The 24,793-nt window shown below is 43.0% G+C and overlaps 1 protein-coding gene across 1 annotated transcript in view; it reads right to left on the bottom strand.

Moving 5' to 3' along the window:
• LOC126267912 (prion-like-(Q/N-rich) domain-bearing protein 25) overlaps positions 1-23,856 on the bottom strand; it is a 199,195-nt gene extending 175,339 nt beyond the window's left edge. Inside the window, exon 1 of the mRNA XM_049973225.1 lies at positions 23,615-23,856. The gene's annotated coding sequence lies outside the window, so the exon portion shown is untranslated. The remainder of the gene's footprint in view (positions 1-23,614) is intronic.
• Positions 23,857-24,793: the final 937 nt, after the last annotated feature.

Raw genomic sequence — 24,793 nt, forward strand, 5'->3', positions numbered from 1 at the left:
TAGTTAACAGAATTTCTAATGTATTTACAACAATGATAGAGCTCATTTGTTATGTGCAATATTATTTATTTCTATAGCTCATCTGAGAAATATTTTTCAGTTATTTTTCTCCTTATTAAACCCACCGTATAAACTGCAAAATCTTCTAAACATGCGTAGAAAAAAATTCAGCAAGGTTCTATTAGAACAAATAAGCCCTCCGTCACAAATATTAAGTCAAAATTGACCAGGTTTCGACGCTACTATGAACGTCGTCTTCAGAATTAAACTAACTGTTCTAAAACATATTAGGTATATAATACATTAATAAAATTAAAGTTTGTACTGACTGGAAAGAGATTCAGTACTTAAAAGTCACATTTAAAAAAAATCTAAGCCGGAAAGGCGACGTCATGAATAGTCGTTAATAAGACGGCGAGCCGCAGCCGCTAAGGGCTGCTCGTACTTGAGTGAACAAGGGCTGCAGCAAGGTTCTTTTCTTGGAGGGGAGGGCGTGTGAGGGGGCGCAGCTTTAGTTCTGCCAAGGGCGCTGAGTAACCTCGGCGTGGCTCTGTCCGACGCAGCTCGCGGTAACCGTTCGAGCAATCACGAGGTCATTAGAGAACGAGAATGAGCTCCGATGCGACAAGGCTAGCGAAGGAAATCAGACGTCTCCACTTCAAAGTAACTATCATAGAATTTTACTTAAGGTATTCACCCAGTTATTTTACAACTTTTGCTCCATTACTTAAGAGTCACAGGCATAAATATGGCTGTAAAGAGTTCGCGAGAGGGAATATTAACATGCAGACACGTTAACATCAGAAAATGCCTTTATGTCGCTTTCGTCGCCAAAAGCCGCAGAATGCCTACGAAATGACGCAAACCGACAGCTGCAGATAAAAAGAAGCTTCTCAGAATCTGAAGCAATAGAATGCATAACCGTACAGAGTTAAAACCCGTGTGAGGAAAGCAGCTCAGTGTCTTTTTCTGGGGAAGTAAACAAGAACATAATGGTTTCAGAGAGGTAAGGAAGACTTAAAGAGAATACTGAGAAACGAAACTATTTTTTTGTGTGTTGAAAGCTTTGTACAAGGTCAAAATAAAAGAAGCTCAGTAAGCGTTGACTAACGTACATGCAATTTCACAGTAAATATAAAGACCGCTAACAGCGTAGTATTAAAATCTCCAGTCGGGAGAGATTAAGCGATTCATTAACTGAAAGGTGTAATGAACGTCGTAGTAAGCGTAAGATAAAGCGCATACGTGTGTTGTTGATTATTAGGCCTGTTATGATTACGCCGCACCAGTTAGTAAGCAGAGTTCCTAATAACAGAGATCGGACTAACAAAGTATCCAACAGCGGGAGATACGTAGGCGCAAATTTGAGCCTTAATTCAAGCCCTGAAGCGCGCTCCAGGACCTCTGCAGGAAAGGCACTCGCTGTGAAAGGCTGACTCTGGTTTCCAATGCCCGTCCAGGGCTCAGTCTTAACATTTTGAGCACTGAATATCAGTGTACGTACACTCACTGACAAAACAAGCGAAGCAAGTTGAGGGAACCTTGGTAGTGAAATACAACTTCAAGTCTTATGAAGCTACATTACTGAGGTACACGTACGTACGTAAATCGCATCAGACTCACAAGGGAATTGGTAATATAGTCACTGTTTGGTGGCAGTAGAACGTAGCTGCTCCTCGGATCTATGAGTAAATGGGTACATGTGCTTTGAGGAAGTTCCTACATTCGTTTCCGTTCTACCTTTTGCAGAGGCGAATTGGTCCACAGCTGTTGCCGACATCTCTTAACAGCTTAGAAACATTCACAGGTCGTAATATACACTACTAGCCATTAAAATTGCAACACCAAGAAGAAATGCAGATGATAAACGGGTATTCATTGGACAAATATATTTTACTAGGCCTGACCTTTGATAACATTTTCACGCAATTTGGGTGCATAGATCCTGAGAAATCAGTACCCAGAACAACCACCTCTGGCCGTAATAACGGCCTTGATACGCCTGGGCGTTGAGTCAAACAGAGCATGGATGGCGTGTACAGGTACAGCTGACCATGCATCTTCAACACGATACCACAGTTCATCAAGAATAGTGACTAGCGTATTGTAACGAGCCAGTTGCTCGACCACCATTGACCAGACGTTTTCAATTGGTGAGAGATCTGGAGAATGTGCTGGCCATGGCAGCAGACGAACATTTTCTGTACCCAGAAAGGCCTGTACAGGACCTGCAACATGCGGTCGTGCATTATCCTGCTGAACTGTAGGCTTTCGCAGGGATCGAATGAATGGCAGAGCAACGGGTCGTAACACATCTGAAATGTAAGGTCCCAAAGGGTGACCGAGACGTTTAACCAATTTCATCCCATACCATCACGCCGGGTGATACGCCAGTATGGCGATGACGAATACACGCTTCCAATGTGCGTTCACCGCGATGTCGCCTAACACGGATGCGACCATCATGATGCTGTAAACAGAACCTCAATTCATCCGAAAAAATGACGTTTTGCCATCCGTGCATTCAGGTTCGTCGTTGAGTACACCATCGCAGGACCTCCTGTCTGTGATGAAGCGCCAAGGGTAACCGCATCCATGGTCTCCGAGCTGATAGTCCATGCTGCTGCAAACGTCGTCGAACTGTTCGTGCAGATGGTTGTTGTCTTGCAAACGTCCCCATCCGTTGATTCACGGATCGAGTCGTGGCTGCACGATCCGTTACAGCCATGCGGATAAGATGCACAAGGTGCCTGTCATCTCGACTGCTTGTGATACGAGGCCGTTGGGATCCAGCACGGCGTTCCGTATTACTCTCCTGAACCCACCGGTTCCATATTCTGCTAACAGTCATTGGATCTCGACCAACGCGAGCAGCAATGTCGCCATAGAATAAACCCCAAACGCGATAGGCTACAATCCGACCTTTATCAAAGTCCGAAACGTGATGGTACGCATTTCTCCTCCTTACACGAGGCATCTCAACAACGTTTTACCAGGCAACGCCGGTCAACTGCTGTTTGTGTATGAGAAATCTGTTGGAAATTTTCCTCATTTCAGCACGTTGTAGTTGTCGCCACCGGCGCCAACCTTGTGTGAATGCTTAGAAAAGCTAATCATTTGCATATCACAGTATCTTCTTCCTGTCGGTTAAATTTCGCGTCTGTAGTACGTCTTCTTCGTGGTGTAGTAATTTTAATGGTCAGTAGTGTATTTGTACGCCGTAGCTGAAACCATATAACGTAAAAACTCAAGAGGACAACACTTGACCATTAGGCAGGCAGTACACAAACACATGTGGCACGTATAGTCTGTTAGCGTAGGACACTGCTGGCCAGAAGTAAACATGGGATGTCCCTGACACAGCAGCAGACTGTCAGAGCTCTTAAAGTCGCAGCCAACGAGTTCGACGACACTGAAGGGAGCACGAAATACGATTGGATAATAACAGATGCAGGATGAGCTGCGCCGAAATGAAGCTTACAGCTCAAAGTTCCGTTTAGAGCGAGCTTGCTTCAGATCGAACATAAGCTCAGATCTGACGAGAAAGAACACAGAAGTGAGCTTTGTCTTTTCCGCATGTACCATCCCAACATTCGCTTATATGATTTGGGTAAAATGAAAGTCATCGTACCATACCGCTCTCCACTGCTTCGCGATTGTCTATGATGAAGCTATCTTTATTTTCGCAGCAACTTTCCAACACGGCTGCTGCACCACAGTGCACAGCTGTCTGAATTACGGTAACATGGCCGAAATTCAAAACCACGATCAATGTGATTCGCAGTCGGAATAATGGTATTTTTGTGCCTTCTGATATCGAACTGGATCCGTAATCTCTAAGATTCCAAATGGCGGACAGAATCCGAAATAAACGTGACTATTTTGATGAATATAGGCATCTTTGACTTTTTGATCATGCGAATTATGAAATTTATATAAAAAAAACAAAAATAATACCGTATATTATTAAAAATTTCTTCTTTCGATTCCTCCAACAGCTAAAACTTACAGCCTCATTTGCTCAAAGAACTTTCCTTCAGATTTTATGGCGGAATTAAATCTCCCAAATCACTAACTCGACGCCCCATAACATTCCTTGAGAAAGATATTCAGAACGCTTAATAGGTAGTCGAAACTATTTCCTCGGACATATGCTATATGAATTATTTTACTTTTCAAAAATAGTTTCACGAAAGATTAGATACGGTGCCATATAGCGCATTTTGTAGGCGATTTTTTCGGTAACGACGGATCGTACAAGATTTTGAGAAACATTATGTAGGTCACTGATCAGAACATAGTGGAGAATACTTAGTACCGATGAAACTTCCTGGGAGATTAAAACTGTGTGCCGGACCGAGACTCGAACTCCGGACCTTTGCCTTTCGCGGGTAAGTGCTCTACCAACTGAGTGATCCAAGCACGACTCACGCCCTGTCCTCACAGCTTTACTTTTGCCAGTACCTCATCTCCTACTTTCCAAACTTTACAGAAGTTCTCCTGCGAACCTTGCAGAACTAGCACTCCTGAAAGAAAGAATATTGCGGAAACATGGCTTAGCCGCAGCCTGGGGGACGTTTCCAGAATGAGATTTTCACTCTGCAGCGGAGTGTGCGCTGATATGAAACTTCCTGGCAGATTAAAACTGTGTGCCGGACAGAGACTCCAACTCGGGAACTTAGTTCCATTCGTGTACTGAACAATGAGAAACTGACGGTATATAATCTTTTCCTGATATGTATTAAGTTATTATTAAAATGAGCAGTAAGTGAGATAAAGGAAAAGAAGCCACGTTTCTTGCATTCTGTATCTGAAACAAGGATTTGTGGAAACAACGTCATCTTTGTACACCTCATTCTCAGTTATATTCCTTGATTATCTACGGCACTTTGTGTGGTTCGTATCTGTTTGCACGATTCTAGCAGCGTGCCTTCGTATTCCTTCGACATCCTCCATCAGGTCGTCTTGATCAAGATGCTGCGATTGGAGTTCATAGCTGACAGACTATAATCCTCTCAACAAATCTGTTTCATTAGTTGTTTCTGCTACCGATTCGATGAGGTCGTGTTTTTCGTGTCACTTCGTAGTATTATGTCCAGCTTTTTAAAAGCTGGATCAAGTTCCTGGAGTGCATCACTACAACTATATTCATCAGGCCTGATTCAAGGCTCATGGGACATAAGCGGCCGCTTAGGATGCCGAAATGAGAGGTGTGCCAGAGACGCCCTAATGCGAAATTCGTACACAGGGTGTGTCATAATAAACTGCGAAAACAAAGAAATTCACGCTCATCAGATTTAGCTTTCTTTTTAAAGGTCTTCCCAAGAGACCATGGAATGACATCTAATGTAGAAGGAAGGGAAGGGGGGAGAGGGCGTTAAATGATATGGCGCTCGTGTGAGAAAACGTTCTCGAACCGTTCTCTCCTGATGTTTAGATACAATTGGGTTTCCTCCTTTCTAATGCAAATATCTAAATTACCTCATCTTTATTTTTACCGAAGGAGGGCCGAATCAAAGTCTCTAAATGGGCCTGTGTTTCATTAGTCATCGGGGGGACAATACTACGTAGACAAGAATGTGATCAGCAAGCAATTTGATATTCCCTGTCTCGCAAATCCTTTATGTGAATTTCGGACTGTTAGCGGTTCTACCACGCTTCCTTTGGGGACATCGGTGACACTTTCGCTTCTGTTGAACATTCAGCGTCCTATAGGAGACACTGGAAACTGTGAGTCAAAAAGTCTTCGAGTCAAACCCAACTTAGAGACGATATTTCCTGTGTCCTGATTTTTGTAACAGTAGACGCTGGCGCATAATTTTGAACTAGTATCGGATGCATCGGAAGACGGAATGTAATTGTTCATTCGTTTACATTTACTATTTGTCCAGTGGTGCGTGTGAAAACAGCATGCTGTACGTGTATTTCAGTGAGTGGCGTTTCGTGAACCAGTATTTATTATCAGAAGGAGCATCTTCCCGCCGGCCGGGGTGGCCGAGCGGTTCTAGGCGCTACAGTCTGGAACCGCGCGACCGCTACGGTCGCACTTTCGAATCCTGCCTCGGGCATCGATGTGTGTTATGTCCTTAGGTTAGTTAGGTTTAAGTAGTTCTAAGTTCTAGGGGACTGATGACCTTGGAAGTTAAGTCACATAGCGCTCAGAGCCATTTGAACCATTTTTAGCACATTCCCCTCTAACAATGTTGTTACGTTCGAGTTCACAATTAGCTACAACATCCCACAACAAACCTACCTTCGACATGTTGTTGTTAGTCTGAATGCTAGTTTGATGCGGCTCTTCACGTTGGTATATTCTGTGCAAGCCTCTGCATAAGTATTGCAAGCCATATCTATTTGAACCTGCTTACGTAATTAGAACCTTGGACTTCGTTCTACAATTTTAAATCCGACACTTCCCTCCACTATCAAATTATTTAATCCGTAATGCCTCAGAATTATCCTAGTCATCCTATTCCCTTCACTTAGTTAAGTTTTGCCACACAGATGTTCTCTTCCCGACTTGACTCAGTTCTTTTTCGCTGCTGAGCTGATCTACCCATCTAATCTTCAACATTCTTCTGTAACGTCACGTTTAAAAACAGTGTATTACATTCAGCTCTACAGGATGGCAGCCAGTCAAGCAATATTTTAGGGAATTAGTTTAAGAAATTTAAATCTTTACAATTGTTCTCCCAAAGTAATTCAAGCCGTGTCTACGTGACACAAGTCGCTTGTCTTTCAAAACCGAGGCAGTTCTGTCCAGTTAAAACTGCTGACAGGAGACGCCATGAACCCTCTGCTGAAGCTGCTAGCGAATTCGCGCCATTGGTTCTAGCCAATAGCGTGCGAGGGATACCGATCACGTGTGTGGAAGCCGGAGCGTCCTGCGGTACAGAACACACTTGTTTCTCTCGCTTGTAATCCAGACTTTGAGCAGGACAGACGTCTTCTTGGAAGGCACAGTCTCTGGCTCTGCTTTCAAGACCGGCCACCAACGGAAGAATAGAAGTTAACATGAACCGCTTCCTCTTCCGTTGCCCACTTCAATTAATTGTCCGACCTCCCTGACTGGCCTAAACCTGCTAACTTCCGACCCTAGGCGCGCCCTTCACACTCCGTATATTGAGATATATCCTCTTTATTCTACTTAATTCCCTGTTTTGTCATTTAATGGCAGTCCTGGATGCCCACTATCAAATCCTGACCGCTCGATCTCCTGCACATTGCCGCCACGAGACTTATTTAACAGCCTTCTTCCCCCTTCCCTGCCATTTTATACATTAACATTGGTGTCAGAAGTTTCTATCCCCATCCTCAAACCACGTACTCTTTTACACGACATTGTCAAAGATTTACTTTTCTTCAATATACTTCCAGAATCACTCGTCGATTTGTGTTGTTCTGCGTGTTTCTACACTACTGGCCACTAAAATTGCTACACCCAGAAGAGGTGCAGATGATAAACGAGTATTCATTGGACAAATATATTATACTAACATGTGATTACATTTTCACGCAATTTGGGTGCATGGATCCTGAGAAATCAGTACCCACAACAACCACCTCTGGCCGTAATAACGGCCTTGATACGCCCTGAGCATTGAGTCAGAGCATGGATGGCGTGAACAGGTACAGCTGCCCATACAGCTTCAACACGATACCACAGTTCATCAAGAGTAGTGACTGGCGTATTGTGACGAGCCAGTTGCCCGGCCACCATTGACCAGACGTTTTCAATCGGTGAGAGATCTGGAGAATGTGCTGGCCAGGGCAGCAGTCGAACATTTTCTGTATCCAGAAAGGCCCGTACAGGACCGGCAACATGCGGTCGTGCAGTATCCTGCTGAAATGTGGGATTTTGCAATGATCGAATGAAGGGTAGAGCCACGGGTCGTAACACATCTGAAATGTAAGGTCCACTGTTCAAAGTGCCGTCAGTGTAAACAAGGGGTGACCGAGACGTGTAACCAATGGTACCCCATACCGTCACGATGGGTGATACGCCAGTATGGCGATGACGAATACACGCTTCCAATGTGCGTTCACCGTGATGTCGCCTAACACGGATGCGACCATCATGACGCTGTAAACAGAACCTGGATTCATCCGAATAAATGACTTTTACCACTTGTGCACCCAGGTTCGTCGTTGAGAACACCATCGCAGGCGCTCCTGTCTGTGATGCAGCGTCAAGGGTAACCACAGCCATGGTCTCCGAGCTGATAGTCCATGTTGCTGCAAACGTCGTCGATCTGTTCCTAAAGATGGTTGTTGTCTTGCAAACGTCCCCATCTGTTGACTCAGGGATCGAGACGTGGCTGCACGATCCGTTACAGTCATGCGGATAAGATACCTGTCATCTCGACTGCTATTGATACGAGGCCTTTGGGATCCAACACGGTGTTCCGTATTACCCTCCTGAACCCACCGATTCCATATTCTGCTAACAGTCATTGGATCTCGACCAACGCGAGCAGCAATGTCGCCATAGGATAAACCGCAATCGCGATAGGCTACAATCCGACCTTTATCAAAGTCGGAAACGTGATGGTACGCATTTCTCCTCCTTACACGAGGCATCACAACAACGTTTCACCAGGCAACGCCGGTCAACTGCTGTTTGTGTATGAGAAATCGGTTGGAAACTTTCCTCATATCAGCACGTTGTAGGTGTCGCCACCGGCGCCAACCTTGTGTGAATGCTCTGAAAAGCTAATCATTTGAATATCACAGCATCGTCTTCCTGTCGGTTAAATTTCGCTTCTGCAGCTCGTCATCTTTGTGGTGTAGCAGTTTTAATGGCCAGTAGTGTACATTTCTGTGGAGCCCGAACTGATTCTCTTCTGGCTTCTATCAGTTTCCCATTCTTTTATATTTAAATCATATCAGTATTTTGCTATCATTACTCGTTAAACTGATGGTTTGATAATACTCAACCCTTCGACACCTGCTTTCTTTTTTACTGACTTTATTACACTCATCTTGAGGTCTGTGGTTATCTTCTGTGCCTCATCCTATAACTTAGGACAAGGGACTGTAACTTCGCGCATCTTTTCTTTTAACCTTCTTATAAACATAATTGTGCTGCACTCCTTTCCCATACCAGGTAATGCCTTCCTGGTACAGCACCAGGCGTTTCTGCACGAGGTATCGCTAATGCTCAGATTCGTACTGCCGGACATCTGGGACACCGCGTTAGTGGCACGCAACGAATTGTCACAGCTGGGAGACTACGGGGCCGCTCCACCTGAAGGCGTTGAGCTGCGTAGCATGTTACCAACACCAATACTGTTTGGACACCAGGGACGTCTCTTGAGTGTTCGTTGCTTCGTGTGGAAGATACCCGCTGCGTCAATATAAGGACAATACAAGAACATGGCGTCAAAATGCAGTCCCGGAGTAAAAGTAGCAGGTGGCAAAAAGGCATTGCAAACGAATATTTAGCGCCTTTTGAAGCCGGCGTGTGGATCATAGCATCGGCACCTGGATGAATAGCTAAAGATCGATAATATTTTATAGAAGTGATTTTGTTACAATGGTCCTCAGTCGGGAGACTTATTTGACGTAACTCTCCAAACTGGTCTACCCTGTGCAATCCTGTTCAGCTCTGAGTAGGGCAGTGAGGCGCTGGCGATGGCCGGCCGATGTGACCGAGCGGTTCTAGGCGCTTCAGTCTGGAACCGCGCGACCGCTACGGTGGCAGGTTCGAATTCTGCCTCGGGCATGGAAGTGTGTGATGCCCTTAGGTTAGTTAGGTTTAAGTAATTCTAAGTTCTAGGGGACTGATGACCTCAGATGTTAAGTCCCATAGAGCTCAGAGCAATTTGAACCATTTTGCAGGCGATGGGGGAAGGGGGGGGGGCGTCCGTCAACAGCAACTAAGGACTCAACCAACTGTCTGTTCAGTATGATGGAAGTGAGTGCCATTAGACTCAACTGTCTAGTGCAAGACTTTCAGTTCTATGCCACGTCAATAATTTTGGTTCCTAATACGTCCCAGTAATCGAACTGGGTAAAAAGGGAACTCCATTTTTACGTGCAATCCAAACTACGTGTCGTTTCTGGCGAATTTTCATTCACTGACAGGTGAAGGTTAGGTAACAAGAAGAATTAAAATTTTCTGTCGATCGACAAAGATTCGACCATGCATCCTCCAAATTTATGGGCACACATTCCAAGAACATTTGAACCGTCTCGTGGAGGTAATGTCAAGTCAATATCATGCCCTTTACACATTTGAACGCAACTGTTTGTCAAATTAATTGTGAATGTGCCTAATCGTGTTCAGTAACCCTTCTGACATCCTGTTCAGAATATGCTCTGTTATCCTTAATGTTCTTACCTTTTAGATACAACTCAAAGGTAATCGGCCACGCTCTTTCAAACGACCCTTTTGCCTTGAGGACTTTAATCACGGTATATCTAAATCTGCATATCTGGACGGGGATTTGAACCACGTCCTCTTAACTGCTGCGCCACATTCCTTGTTAACGACACTTCGTGTTGAGGCAAAGGTACCACCGTAGCCTCCACTAACACTAATGTATTAAAGGCAGTTACAAGAATTTTGAGCAACACTTCGTCGTAGTCACCCACGTTCACGTTTCAGTGTCATTTCTCCAGTCTCACTCATCGTGTTTTGGTAAATCTCGTACAAGTTTTATTCCTGCCTGGTGTTGTGCAGGTAAACGCGCCCTGGTGTGAGGCGATCACTTTGCTGAAATATGCAAGTCACCTCGCCGAAGATTCTGGCGCCGCTTGCAGTTCAATGTCGGAGGCGCATTGTACACTAACATTCCAATCTCAATTGCTTAACACCTGTGGCAGTTGATTGGTTTGCATAATATACGAGGGCAAAGCGAAATTTCTCGACGGGCGTCGACGCTAATTAATATTAGTTTCTGGTATGTTGGGACGTGTTGGACAATAACATAAATCAAACGCCAACCTGGTTTGCAGAATCATCTTGTTCGTACAGCTTTCTTAAGTAGTAGAGTTGCATGTGTTTCTTTCGAGTAGATAAACTAGAATACTCCCTTGTCGTAAGGTCCTGTGTTTCGGACTACTTATTGACGGTGGAAGCTGTAGAATGTTTGTAAGGAATTATTCACTACATTTTCTACAGAAATGGACGACTGAATTCAAACTTGGCTGTACTTCTCTTGAAAATGATGCTCGTGAAGGGAACCTCACAATTGTAACAGCAGATGAAAAGATCGAGAAAGAGCACAATATCCTTTTGGGTGATCGGTGATTAAATGGTAAGGAATAGCTGATGTCATTGGCGTAGTAGGAAGGAGTCTAGTTTGAGACAATTTCCGCTTAATGCACAAGGCAGTTTGCTTCTTTCCGTTTCAGCCGAACACCTTTCAATACTTTCATAAGTTGTCTTATTGCTTTTTTAATTTGTTTATAAACATACAAAGTGTTTTGTTTAGAAACATAAAAAGTAGTGATAGTTAACTGTTAACTTTACATTAATATACAAAGATTATTATATCTATTACACAGCTCATCTTGAAATGTTATGTGTACTATACTGAGTTGAAAATTGGGTCTACAATACTAATTTGGAAAATAAGAATGTACTGCAGTTAGATTCACGTCACAAAACATTATCAGTTATTTTGTGCCGCCAGTTTTACATGTATCATGACAGCTTGTCATCTGTAAACAACATAACATTTCTGTTTTACTATTTCTCTTTCATTTCAGGTAGCAAATTGCTGTATCATATCGCATTTTTAGCTTTTTACTCCCACTTTTTGATGCTTTTGTCTTCTTCATGTTGTATTAGACGTGTTAAAACACTTCCTTTTGCTCACTATCACTGTTTTAACAGTTACATGCGCATTTCATTTTATCACGCAATCATTGAGTTTCTACTATCATGTAAAGTGTTCTTCTAGCTGCATGTTGTACAGAAATAGCGGAAAGTGTGGAGAGTAAAGTAAGAATAATACTGTATTTTCAGTTTGCTCATAGGTTTTGTTAGTTTATTTTCAGGCTAACAATGCATATTACAATAAACAATTAGTTTTTAGCACTGCCGTACATATTGATGTATAATTACACAAGTTTAATTTATAAGAATATGCGTACATATTTAAAAAATATTCAGTAACTGTAGGAAGTTCGAAGCGCTGAGTTCAGTTAACGTGATTACTTTACCAGGGTGCACGGCTGTTGAAGTATTCTTAAATAAATGTGGCACAGAAAGTCCACCAGCATGAGCATAACCGCCATTCTCTGATATTAGCTTAAGTAGGTAGTAGCTCATTTCTGTTTAGTTCAAAATAAAGCTCGTTATTTTTCTCGGACAACGCGTCTCTAAGTAAATTGTGTAAATAGCAAGCAAAGATACCAAATTATCTGCCTTTTCTGGCTTTAGACTGAAAGGCGAATGAAATATGCGAAATATTTAACTTCTCAGAGCGAGACAAGAGAACGGTTTCATCACGTTTGGATGTAATCGAAATACCTCGTCGCCTACAAAAACAAGTGCAACTACTGTGTCCAAATTCGGCAGTTTAGTAGACGGAGGAAATCTCTTACCACTTGCAAAAAAATTCTCGTTATTACTTTTGTAAAACATTCCGCACAAAGAAATCCGGTAGAAAAAAATGTTTGAAGATGGAGGACGGTACAGAAAAAATGTTTGCAATAAATTTTAATACACTGAGCCTGACAGCGCAGAGGAAAAAATTCGTGCATGTTTCTCGTCCCTGGCACCAACACAGTGAAGAAAGTGCCATTTTTCTTCATATTTCTTACAGTTTGATTGTAACAGGCCAGATGAGATTGATCAGCAGTAATTTCTTACGTAGACCTAGCAGTACAACTTGGGTGGTTTTGCGAATGTAAAAAGGTGATACTCTGAATACAAACGCCAGAGATGTGAATGTTTCTCCTGTTGCCATAAACCTAAAAACGAAATAAAAATAAGACAGGTGTAATATTAAAAACTGCTATTATTTTTAAAAAGGCAGAGAAAAGGAAGAAGTACTGGAAGTTTTGCTTCCAGTAAAGGAAATAAATGGGCACTGTCCGATATGCTAACATTTAAAAAAAAAAAAAAAGAGAACCACAGGCGAGAGTAGGTTACTATCCAGTTTGCTGGTTACCAAATTTTTAAGTTATTAACTTTTTATTATTTAGGTTTAATTATTATTGTAATTTATTGCGGGGAAGTATATCCAACATAGAGGGTGATGAAGCGCAGTGTCCACATCATGATGGGGAAGCGAATAACACACAGGTGTGCCAGACTTCGCCAATTCCTCTAATGAAGATATTTTTCGGCAAACGTGGACGATATTGCGTTATTCAGACCAGCCAGCAACAAGAGGACACGTCTAAGCGACAAAATCTTGGAGCTGATGAATTCTCGGTGCGCCGAGAGAGAAAGCGTACTGAATACACTGGTTGAAGGAAAACGCGATGATGTCCATTTATTTTTGAAAAGAATCGCCACCAGCCTAAATAAATTAAATCGTAATTTTATCATTGAAGTGACAATGAGAACACTGCAGTTGTTTATGTACACCAACAGGAAAAAAATCGTAACACCAAGAAGAAGTTGTGCGATACAAGCGACAGTTGGTATGCATGTTTCTACATCTGAAAGATGATGCCTATTCAAATTTTGCGCCAGTTGCATAAGAGTGGAGCTAGTACTGCCAGTATGAGGATGCAAATCATGTTTGCTTTAAACACACGCTGTAACGGTCGGAGCGTAAGTCTCCTTTGAGATTGGACACGGCGGGTTGATGTTAATCAGGAATGTCTTTAAGACGACAAACATGCTATTATTAACACCTCACTTAAATTGAACGAGATCGGTTAATAAGGCTACTAGAAGCTGGATGTTGCTCCTGTTATACTGCAGAAAGATTTGACAGGAGTATGGCCACTGTACATGACTCCTGGCAGCGGTGCTCATGAGAATGTACGGCCACAGGAAAACCATACTCCTGACGGCCACGTGGCTCTACCGAGTGGGCAGCAATTTGAGCGGCAGTTGACAACCACAGTGACACAACGAACTGTTACAAATTGGTTAATTCAATAACATCTCAGTGCCAGACGCCTTGAAGCGCGCATTCCATTACCCCAAGCCACCGTCATTTGCAATTTCAGTAGTGTGAAGCGAGAGCCCATTGGAGGGCAGGGTGTGAGTTTGTTGTTTCTGATGAAAGTTGGTTCTACCTCGGAGACACAGATGGCCGTGTGTTGGTTAGAAGGAGACTGTTGGTGACCCGCAACCAACCTGTCTGCGGGCCAGTCACACTGCATCTATATCTGGAGTTATGGTCTGGTGTACCATTTTCGCGGGGCACTTTCGTAGTTACCCCACGCAGTCTAACTGCAAATTTGGATGTCAGTCTCATGATCCGACGTGTTGTGCTGTAGTTCATTAAAAGTATTCCAGCGGGTATTTTCCAATAGGATAACGCTCGCGTACATACCGCTGTTGTAAACCAACGTGCTCTACAGACTGTCGACTTGTTGCCTTGGCCTGCTCGATCATCACACGTGTCTCCAATCGAACACATATGGGGCACAATCGAACGACAACTCTAGCGTCATCCACAACCGGCGTTAACGTCCCTATACTGATCAGCCCAAGTACGACAACCTTGGAACTCCATCCCACAAACAGACATTTGGTACCTGTACAGCACAAAACATGCGCGTTTGCTTGCTTGCATTCAACATTCTGGTGGTTACAACAATCATTAATGTACCAGCATTTCACATTTTCATTTGCTTATTCAGAGATTACAGTAACTTGTGATCTTGCTATGCTAATCACTGTATGTCATGTAGATAAATGTGTTCCCAGAATTTCAATACTCTACTATCTTTTCCATGTTGCATTTTTTTTTTTCCATCAGTGTATTTGGGAAATCCCACTTCATTCGACTCTGATTTTCCCGTACGTCGATTATCATCGAGTACTTACACTCAGGAACTCCAAAGCATCAATTGTGGATAACACTGAAATCGCTCCTCCCACTTTTACTATGAGCCGGGTGGGATTCAAACCTGACAATTCAGGACTTCTCTGGGAGCTAGGAGAAAGTGTAATGGCGGATGTAAAACTGTGAGGGTGGGTCGTGACTCGTGCTTCAGTTACTCAGTTGGTTCAAAAACGGTTCAAATGGCTCTGAGCACTATGGGACTTAACATATGAGGTCATCAGCCGCCTATACTTAGAACTACTTAAACCTAAGTAACCTAAGGGCATCACGCACTTCCATGCCCGAGGCAGGATTCGAAGCTGCGACCGTAGCAGCAGCGCGGTTCCAGACTGAAGCTCCTAGAACCGCTCGGCCACCGCGGCCGGCGCTCAGTTGGTAGTCCACTTGTCCGTGAAACGCAAACGTTCGAGTCCCAGTGCGACAAACAGTTTTAATTTACTTGGAATGAAATAACAGACATAAACGAACTGAAGATAGTACATGAAATGGCGGACATACGTGTGAGTAAACTCAAACAAACTGTATCTTCCATAATTTGTTTTATATGTAAGGATAAGAAGCAGCTCTACAGCTTCCAAAAGAGGATGGTGCATCTCACTTGCATAATTAACGTTCAGACCAACTATGCGCAAGACTGATATCACATTTGTTCAAAGATGAAAGAAAATGAACGAACGAACGGCTGGATTGAATTTTTTTTGTAATCCAGGACAATTACGCCGATAGTTTACACAGGAAGGAGATCATTCATTATTGCAGCTTTAAGTCCAATGCTGCACTTGACTCCGCAGCTCCGTGGTAACTCAATGGCAGCGACCCCGTGGTAGGCTGTCGGTGTGCCCTTTGTGAGACGAATTTTCGTCAGCTTGATGAGACCGCCTAGGACAAACGCGGATGCGTACAGTACACGGCGGGGTTGGCACACTTTACGTGGGTATGGAACAGTAGCTGTTGAGGTCTCTGTGATGCTCTTAGAAAATAGAGTGTCCGGGCGGCTGCCCCCGTCGGAGGTTCGAGTCCTCCCTCGAGCATGGGTGTGTGTGTTGTACTTAGCGTAAGTTAGTTTAGGTTAGGTTAAGTAGTGTGTAGGGACCGATGAGCTCAGCAGTTTGGTCCCTTAAGAATTCACACACATCTGAACATTTAGAAAAAGAGTACAGCTTTGAGTCTTGTTGACGTCGATGGTATTAGACACAGAATAATGGCTCAGTTTCAGGAGGAAGGAGCGAGGAAATGGCTATCACCTTTCCGAAAACCCATGCCAACTTCCGCCTCGAATAGGGGAACACATAAAACACAACGAAGTGCTCGAACGAGAATCTGAAACGCGTCCATCCCGAGTGCGAGCCCCGTCCCTTAACCACTGGGACCCAACACTCTCGAGAAGCTCTTGAGGAAAAGAACAAGCTACGCCTACTTCACTCGCATCCCTATTATTACTGCCTTTGACAACTGCGCAGGTGTTTTTATATATTTCAAAATGGGGTAAACACAGAATCATCAGTTAGTCTACTACAGTGGTTCCCAAGAAATTTTCGGAAGGGCAAAAGCAAAAGGAAGTTTTGGTCACGAAACTAGATTATTTTTAAAACATCATTACTATCATCAATATTTCGTAGGATTCCATAAGTTACAAATGTCCAAAAGAACAGGTACCACACATTCGTATTATTGACTCGCCTCGATGGGCAATCGGTTCACAACCTCCACTGCAGATGCGCATTTACCTTCGACCTCCTACGGGAATCTAAAATTAGCGAGCGTCGAGGATTTGGACGATGACTGCCGATAGGACGCTAGGTGGGAGTGTGAGGCGGCCAGGGAGTGTGACGAGGCAGCCCGCGGATGTGCGATAAATTCTACGTCCGCTTGGTATAGTGGTTAACGCAAGTCCCTACGAAGCACGAGATTCCGTGTTCGAGTCCCAATCCAGCAAACATTTTCACTCGTCGCCACTGATTCCGCATAAAGTTCCGGTGTAGCTGATAACGTTAGCTCCTTTTCTTTCTCCCCCCCCCCCCCCCCTCCCTCTACTTTGCCGGTCGAGCTGTTCTAGGCGCTTCAGTCTGGAATCGCGCGACCGCTACGGCCGCAGGTTAGAATCCTGCCTCGGGCATGGGTGTGTGTGATGTCCTTAAGTTAGTTAGGTTTAAATAGTTCTAAGTTCTAGGGAACTGATGACCTCAGGTGTTGTCCCATAGTGCTCAGAGCCATCTGGACCCCCTCTACTTTCAATTTCCATAACGTTTATGTTTTTTTCCAAGTTCTAGCATTGACGTGTGACACTATGAAGTGGAAGTTAGAGCTTGCGAAACGAATGTATGGAAAGTTGCATGATCTTCCTCATATAGTCCACCCACTACACACCTATGTTCCGTGAATTTATGATAATAAAGTATATCACAGATGACTTAATATACCATGGGAATACCTTCTCCTAGTTGTAGGTAGGTTCCACAGTACACCAATAATATGCATTATAATTGACTTCGCAACAATAAATGCACTAATTGACAGCAAAACACAAAATCAACTGTGTAATGACTAGTACACTGCTGTAGGGACTTTGCACTGTTTATTATTCCTATTATTATTATTATTATTAGTAGTAGTAGTAGTAGTAGTAGTAGTAGTAGTAGTGACCATGCAGAAAATGTTGTGAGCTTGAAGTCTTCCAATTTCTACCATTTGAGAAGTAAGGAATCCAGCAATCAGGTGATTTACAAACAAGAAGTATGGCACGCACATTAATCTGGTTGATTTTAAATGGAGTGAACGGTGCGGGTTAAGCAAGTGTCGCTAGCGATAGAAGTGGTGCAGAAGAAATATGTTCTTTTAAAAATTCGTTATGTCAGTGTGGATACTTAGCTTTCTTTTTTTTAGAAGCAATTGTAGGTGGCACTCGTGAAGCACTGAGAATTGGTTCATCATTGTATAAAAAAGGGCTGTTAGAAGTAAGCAGCACCAATTTATGATTGAGTCATTAGTTCAAGGTTTAATAGAGCACTTAAAAAAATACAATTCATTTACCTTTCTCATGTTCAAAGAAAATTCTTTTTCATTCCCAAATTTGGTAGGCGTTAATGTTGATAATGGTGAGGTGAATTGATGGGTTTGGGGAACGGGGAACGGGGAAGGGAGGGGGGTTACTAGCTAATACCTGACTGCATTTAGGGATAGTGGTTCACGAGTGATTGAGAATCACTGGTGAAGCAACGCTTCAAAACACTACAATCCGTCACGAATTAGAATTTCATAGATCCGTTTTCTGTAAAACATAATATGTTTTGGTCTTTCTTTTGGTTACTCAGGTATGTTCGTTGTTTATGTGCCAGCTTCTGTGAACCTCTGTGAAAATACTGTCAGTCTAAATGGCTGCTAATTTTAGCTTTAAACTGTTACGCGTGCGTCAATATTTGCTGTAGTTAATGTATACCGTCAACGTAAATTTACGTGGTGGCCTTCTTCGGTATACTTTGTGTATTGACAGCGTTTCATCTGAAAACTTGGTTTCCTTTTGCTCAAAAAACAAATATTTTTCCAGCGTTTTACAAGAGCAGCGGAAGTGATGTTACTCTACTTGAACTTTATTGGCAAATTTCTTCCTTATAAAAACGTGTTTTCACTCCTTTAACCACTCCTCTTTTACTCTCATTTTCGATATAGTAAACAAACATGAAGAAAGCACACCTGGAGGTGAGAAATTACAACTACAATCTCGTACAGTCATATGTAACAGTTCAGACTTACTCAATAACGTTAAGGATTAAACTGATTTATATTTTTTCTAGAAAGAAAGGAAGACGGGTGGCTCATTAGTGCCGAAATACCTACTGTAAACCAAATGAGATCTAAACATTTCACAAGAACTGATTTTACTTCTTACACAGGGAAAGAAATAGCTTCGACAATTAAATTAATAATTAACTGCCAACCATCGTCTTCCAACACTGGTTTCTTTTCTTACCCAAAAATGTTTCGTTACTGTTTATTCTTATGTTGTATTGTGCGATTCAGAATAATATTGTAATCTTGGCACTTGTAGGACGAGTCTTTTTCTTGAGCGTGAAGTTCTACTAGGTTTCGGTACAAAGTTGCAGGCATAGTTGCTCGTGCGGGTAAAAACATGCTTGCATCTCCTTATGTGCGTGAAGTCTTGTTGAGCTCTCTGTGCTCTTATTGCGCTGGTAAATCATTACCGTATTACACATATTCGCACTTAATAGCGTAGGTTGTCAACAGTGTTTTGTAGTCCGCGCCGAAGTGGATTACCTCAGAAGCTGAGATTTCTCGGATACCAATACTTATCACCAGTGGGAGAACCGCACACGCTACTTCCCGCTTGTCGCACTGTCCTCAACAGAAAGTCTATTCTTTCTTAACAGCTATTGTCACTGTAATTTTCGCTCTTCTCCTCTTTTATTATTTCTTGTTTCCGAAGATACGAAACACAGCTTTAAATGTGCACAACTAATCGTGGGCTCACAGGACCTCCAGGCCTCTGTTGACTCCATCCACCCAGCTCAGACAAGGGATCCCCTTCTAGCACTACCTTCATCATGCTTTCTTATCTTCTCAGTACATTTTTCAGCCTCTGACTTCTTCTTCTCTTTATTACAGGTGTCACATCCGGTTCATTGAGCAGCTTGTGGATCTCTGGGTTTTTCTTCTTCTAAAAATTCCACCCTTTATTATTATATTATTGTTATTATTATTCTTTCTTTTCTCAGACGTTATGCCTGGTCAAAAATGGAAAGTGACGCGGACCTTGATCAAGCGTGACTTCCTTTTAACTGTACGGTATATGTTACATTGCATTTATTATTATTATTATTACTATTGTTATTATTAATGTCTATTATTAGTCTTATTATTCCTTGTTATTATTTGTGTTGTTGACTGAAGTTGTTAAAAAACTGTCATATTACATTATTCAAACAGATGAATGCAAAGAAATTGAGATTCTGATATAAGAGGATGACTTAAGGCCATATTCCGGCCAGGCTAAATAAACAATTAATAAAAAAATTATGACTTATGATCGCTTACCATAGTGCCTAAGGACACTTTTTTTCTCCTAAACTGAGTAACGTAAGGCAGGAATCACAGCAAACAGCACCAAAGATGGAAATACTATGTATAAGGACAGCTTCAACCAAATTACATAAATCAATCACGAAAACACTTCTATATAATTAAATGCGGCTATTCTTATCGTTTTTCAGTTTACTGAATCCTAATATGACAGCAAGAAATGCGTATCACTTATCACTTCTTACAATTAAAGCTCGAAGTTTAAAAATGCATTTTCAACGATTTTAAACATATAGATTTCGTAACATAATTCTGTTAATAATAACGTGAAGTTGAACTTTTGGGGGCAGTAGTTACACTGGCCAGTATATTTCGTAACACTGTGACAAGCTCTTTGGCTTTCTTCCTTTTTTCATAAGAACCTTGTGATACCACCACTGGATATTACATTGGGTCTAACGAAAAAGTTTGTACAAGTCTTACCCAAGTTGTTTTAGATACCTCTTAGCTATCAGAAACGAAGTTGAAAGGAGGCATATTTGTTGGAACTGAATTTCGAAAATTTATGTTCGATTCCAACTTTGGGTATGATCAGTGAGGTTGTTATTAAGTGCTTAGGCAACAAAAAGAACCGACATTACATTTCTCCACCAGCCAACGTGCTGGATAATTTCAAGACCGTACAGAAGAATATAACTGTCATTTAATTTATGGTATGCTTTATTACACAATCTAGATTTTAAGCTTTAGGCCGTTTTCAAATGTTACAAATACGAAAAAGCATCTGACTTGTGTGGAACACAAGACTTAGGCTGTTTAATGATCCTCAAGATTTACGATAAGAACATTCACTCACTAGTTTTCCATAAAAATTTGATTGTGTCTGTGAGAAACAAGATGAAAACTTTCGCCAAGCCGTCAGAGCTGTGGAAAGGCGATAATCAGGGCCGCAGCTATACGAATATGATGGGGACTGGTGCCAATCACTTCAACGAAACATACAACAGACAATTCAGCAAGAGAAAATACTGGTTTACATGAAGAGAGAGGAGATATGAGTCAATGGACTCACAGTCCTCCGTAACATTGAGCTGTTCTTACGTCTATACTTCAACAAAATGTTTCTTCACATTGAAAAACGAAATATTTTCCACTACGATTACATGTATTTTGCTAATTATCTAACTATAAGATTGTGACACAACTATATTTATAGAAGAATACTGAGGTCAGATATGGATTCAATTCCCAGGGAAAAAACGTGTGATTAATCCATCACCTAAAAAAAAGTAATCACAAAATCTTAGAAGTTTGGGTGCTGAACAGATTTATCGCTTGTAATGAAGACCTTCTATGACACATAAATGTGGATAGAAACTGCTTGCATTAACTTTCATTTATTTATTTAAATCTGTTTGCCGGAACAGTTTCGGAAATTACTGTGGCTAGTGCATTAATAGTCAATAAGTATTAAGATGAATCTTCTACGTAGTCACTGATGTACAGTATATGGTATATTAGTATAGGAGACAAACTGCTACAAAGTGATCGTAAGGTGCAACTTAGGGTTTACATGTAGCAAATATCGTGTTATGAACCGTGAGCGCCGGCCGCTGTGGCCGAGCGATTATAGGCGCTTCACTCTGGAACCGAGCGACCGCTACGGTTGCAGGTTCGAATCCTGCCTCGGGCATGGATGTGTGTGTTGTCCTTAGGTTAGTTAGGTTTAAGTAGTTCTGAGTTCTAGGGGACTGATGACCTCAGATGTTAAGTACCATAGTGCTCAGAGCCATTTGAACCATTATTGAACCGTGAGTGATGTCACCGCTGTTTATGGTTCAAATGGCTCTGAGCACTATGGGACTCAACTGCTGTGGTCATCAGTCCCCTAGAACTTAGAACTACTTAAACCTAACTAACCTAAGGACATCACACACATCCATGCCCGAGGCAGGATTCGAACCTGCGACCGTAGCAGCAGCACGGTTCCGGACTGTGCGCCTAGAACCGCGAGACCACCGCGGCCGGCTCACCGCTGTTTATATGTAAGCACAATCGACCAGCCGACACCACGCAAAAAGATGTAATGTACATAATGCCTAGAGACGACCAAGCTAGACTATTCAGATACAGGTGTAATAAAGCCTATGGGATATGTTTAAACCAGCGCCCGATCACACCACTCAGTCATCTCAGCAACGGATAAACAGTACGATACCGTTTTGGAGACGATTTTCCTGTCAGTTACGAATATACGAATGTAAGGACCACACAACACCCAGTCCTCCGAGTGGAGAAAATCTTCGACGCGGGAGGGAACCGAACCGAGCACCTTCGGTCAGCAATATGCCGCACTCGGTGCGCAAGTACCGGGATGTTAGTAATCATTATATCTTCGAAGTCTGGATGCTGAATAGATTTATCGCTTGTAATGAAGACCTTTTATGACACATAAATGTTAATAGAAACTGCTTACATCAACTTTCTTTTATTTATTTAAATCTGTTTGCCGGAACAGTTTCGGAAATTACTGTGGCTATTGCATTTATAGTCAATAAGTATTATGATGAATCTTCTATGTAGTCACTGATGTACAGTATATTGTATATTAGTATAGGAGACAACCTGCTACAAAGTGATCGTAAGGTGGAATTTAGGGTTTGCGTGTAGCAAATATCGTGTTATGAACCGTGAGCGATGTCACCGCTGCTTATATGAGGAGCGCCGGAACAAAACCCGATATATCCACTTTTGCTGCATACGCGTGTTTGAGTTATGGGGAGGGGGGGGGGGGGGGGGTGAGATACGGGAGTAAATAATACACGCTCCCACAAAATAATTTTCAGCACAACGCAACATCAAGTGTTTTATGGCGTGTTTCTTCTTTTTATAGATTGTGGAGCCATTTAGAGATCACTATTTGTTACGTTCTGTATTAACAGCAAATGCGGATTTATCGGTTTTTGTTCCGGCGCTCCTCATATGTAAGCACAATCGACCAGCCGACACCATACAAAAAGTTGTAATGGACATAATGCCTGGAGACGACCAAGCTACACTATTCAGATACAGGTGTAATCACACCTATGGCGTGGCCACTCAGTCATCTCAGCAACGGATAAACGGTGCGATGCCGTTTTGGAGACGAATTTATTGTCAGTTACGAATATACCATTGTAAGGGCAGCACAACACCCAGAAGTCTGAGCGGAGAAAATTTTCGGCCCCGGCGGGAACCGAACCGGGTACCTTCGGTCAGCAATATGCCGCACTCGCCGCGCAACTACCGGGACGGACGCCAGTAAACCTTGATAACTGATGAACTTGAAGGTTCATCAGGACCATTAACTCGACAAAAAAGGTGCTGCATTAGCCGAGGCAAGTACCGGGTGCCTCGTTTACTAACATCGCTAAGTGCAGTACCCGAAAGGTGCCACTAAGGGCGTATTAACCTCAGAAGACCCGCAGCTGTGTGTTACGGCATCGCGTAAGTGGCGCGCGAGGTCGGTGCGGCTAGGACGCGGCGGGTAACGGTAAACGGGTAACCCGGCCGGCAGCTGTACCTGTGGAACGATTCCAGAAGGAGCGTCTACTCACCGGCGGCGTGGCGTCGGCTGCAGCTAGCGACCGCGGCGGCAACGGCTCCGAAGCACCTCGCCTCGCGCGCGCAGCTGTCCGCAGACTGGACGCGCAGGCGCAGCGCGGCGCAGCATCTCGGCTGCAGCGAGAGCAACAAGTCGGCACGGCGCAGCAGCCGGCAGCCAGCTCCGGACCCCGCACGCCGCGCCCCGCGCACGGCGACGCGGCGCGAGGTACAGTCGCGGACGGCCGACTCGCTGCAGGTCGCGTCGCTGTAGCCGCGCGAGGGGAGCGCGCCGTTTTCTCCTCCGCACACGCACGTCAGCGGGGTGGGCGGTCAGGTTTAGTGGCCGCTGCTCGACTCTCCGAATCCCAGCAACCAGAGTGATTTTGCGGCGCCCTTGAGACGGCCTTCACCTTCGGCGGGCTTTGCATCACAAGCACAGGCAGCCAAGCTCACCGCCCTTCCAATCAAATGCTGTAACGACTTCCCAGCTGGCCGTTAGGAGAAACGACAATCAGTGTTCATTGGAAACATTACCGCTAAGACAGGGGTGGTTGTTGTTGTTGTGGTCTTCAGTCCTGAGACTGCTTTGATCCAGCTCTCCATGCTCCTCTATCCTGTGCAAGCTTCATCTCCCAGTACCTTCTGCAACCTACATCCTTCTGAATCTGCTTAGTGTATTCATCTCTTGGTCTCCCTCTGTAATTTTTACCCTCCACGCTGCCCTCCAATACTAAATTGGTGATCCTTTGATGCCTCATGTCCCACCAACCGACCCCTGGTCAAGCTGTGCCACAAACTCCTCCCCAATTCTATTCAATACCTAAACCTCTATTCAATACCTAAGCCTCCAGAAGAAAAAATGACGGGAAGTTTGAATTCCAACAGGATAATGCATGCAAAACTATACTTATCTTTATTATTATTCATTATCATTTATTAACATTCTTTATCATTTATCCACTAGAAAATTCCCTCCAAATTCAAATTCCAACACGATAATGGCTGCAAAACCTTACTTTCCTTTATTATTCATTATCATTTATTATTATTATTATTATTATTATTATTATTATTATTTATTTTAGGCCTACCTCCACTAGAAAAGTGCGCCAAATTCAAATTCCAGCACGATAATGTCTCGAAAACTGTACTTCTTTTTTATTATTATCATTTATTATTTATTCAAGATG

This window comes from Schistocerca gregaria, chromosome 1 (assembly GCF_023897955.1).
Source record: "Schistocerca gregaria isolate iqSchGreg1 chromosome 1, iqSchGreg1.2, whole genome shotgun sequence".
In the NCBI taxonomy this organism is placed as follows: domain Eukaryota; kingdom Metazoa; phylum Arthropoda; class Insecta; order Orthoptera; family Acrididae; genus Schistocerca; species Schistocerca gregaria.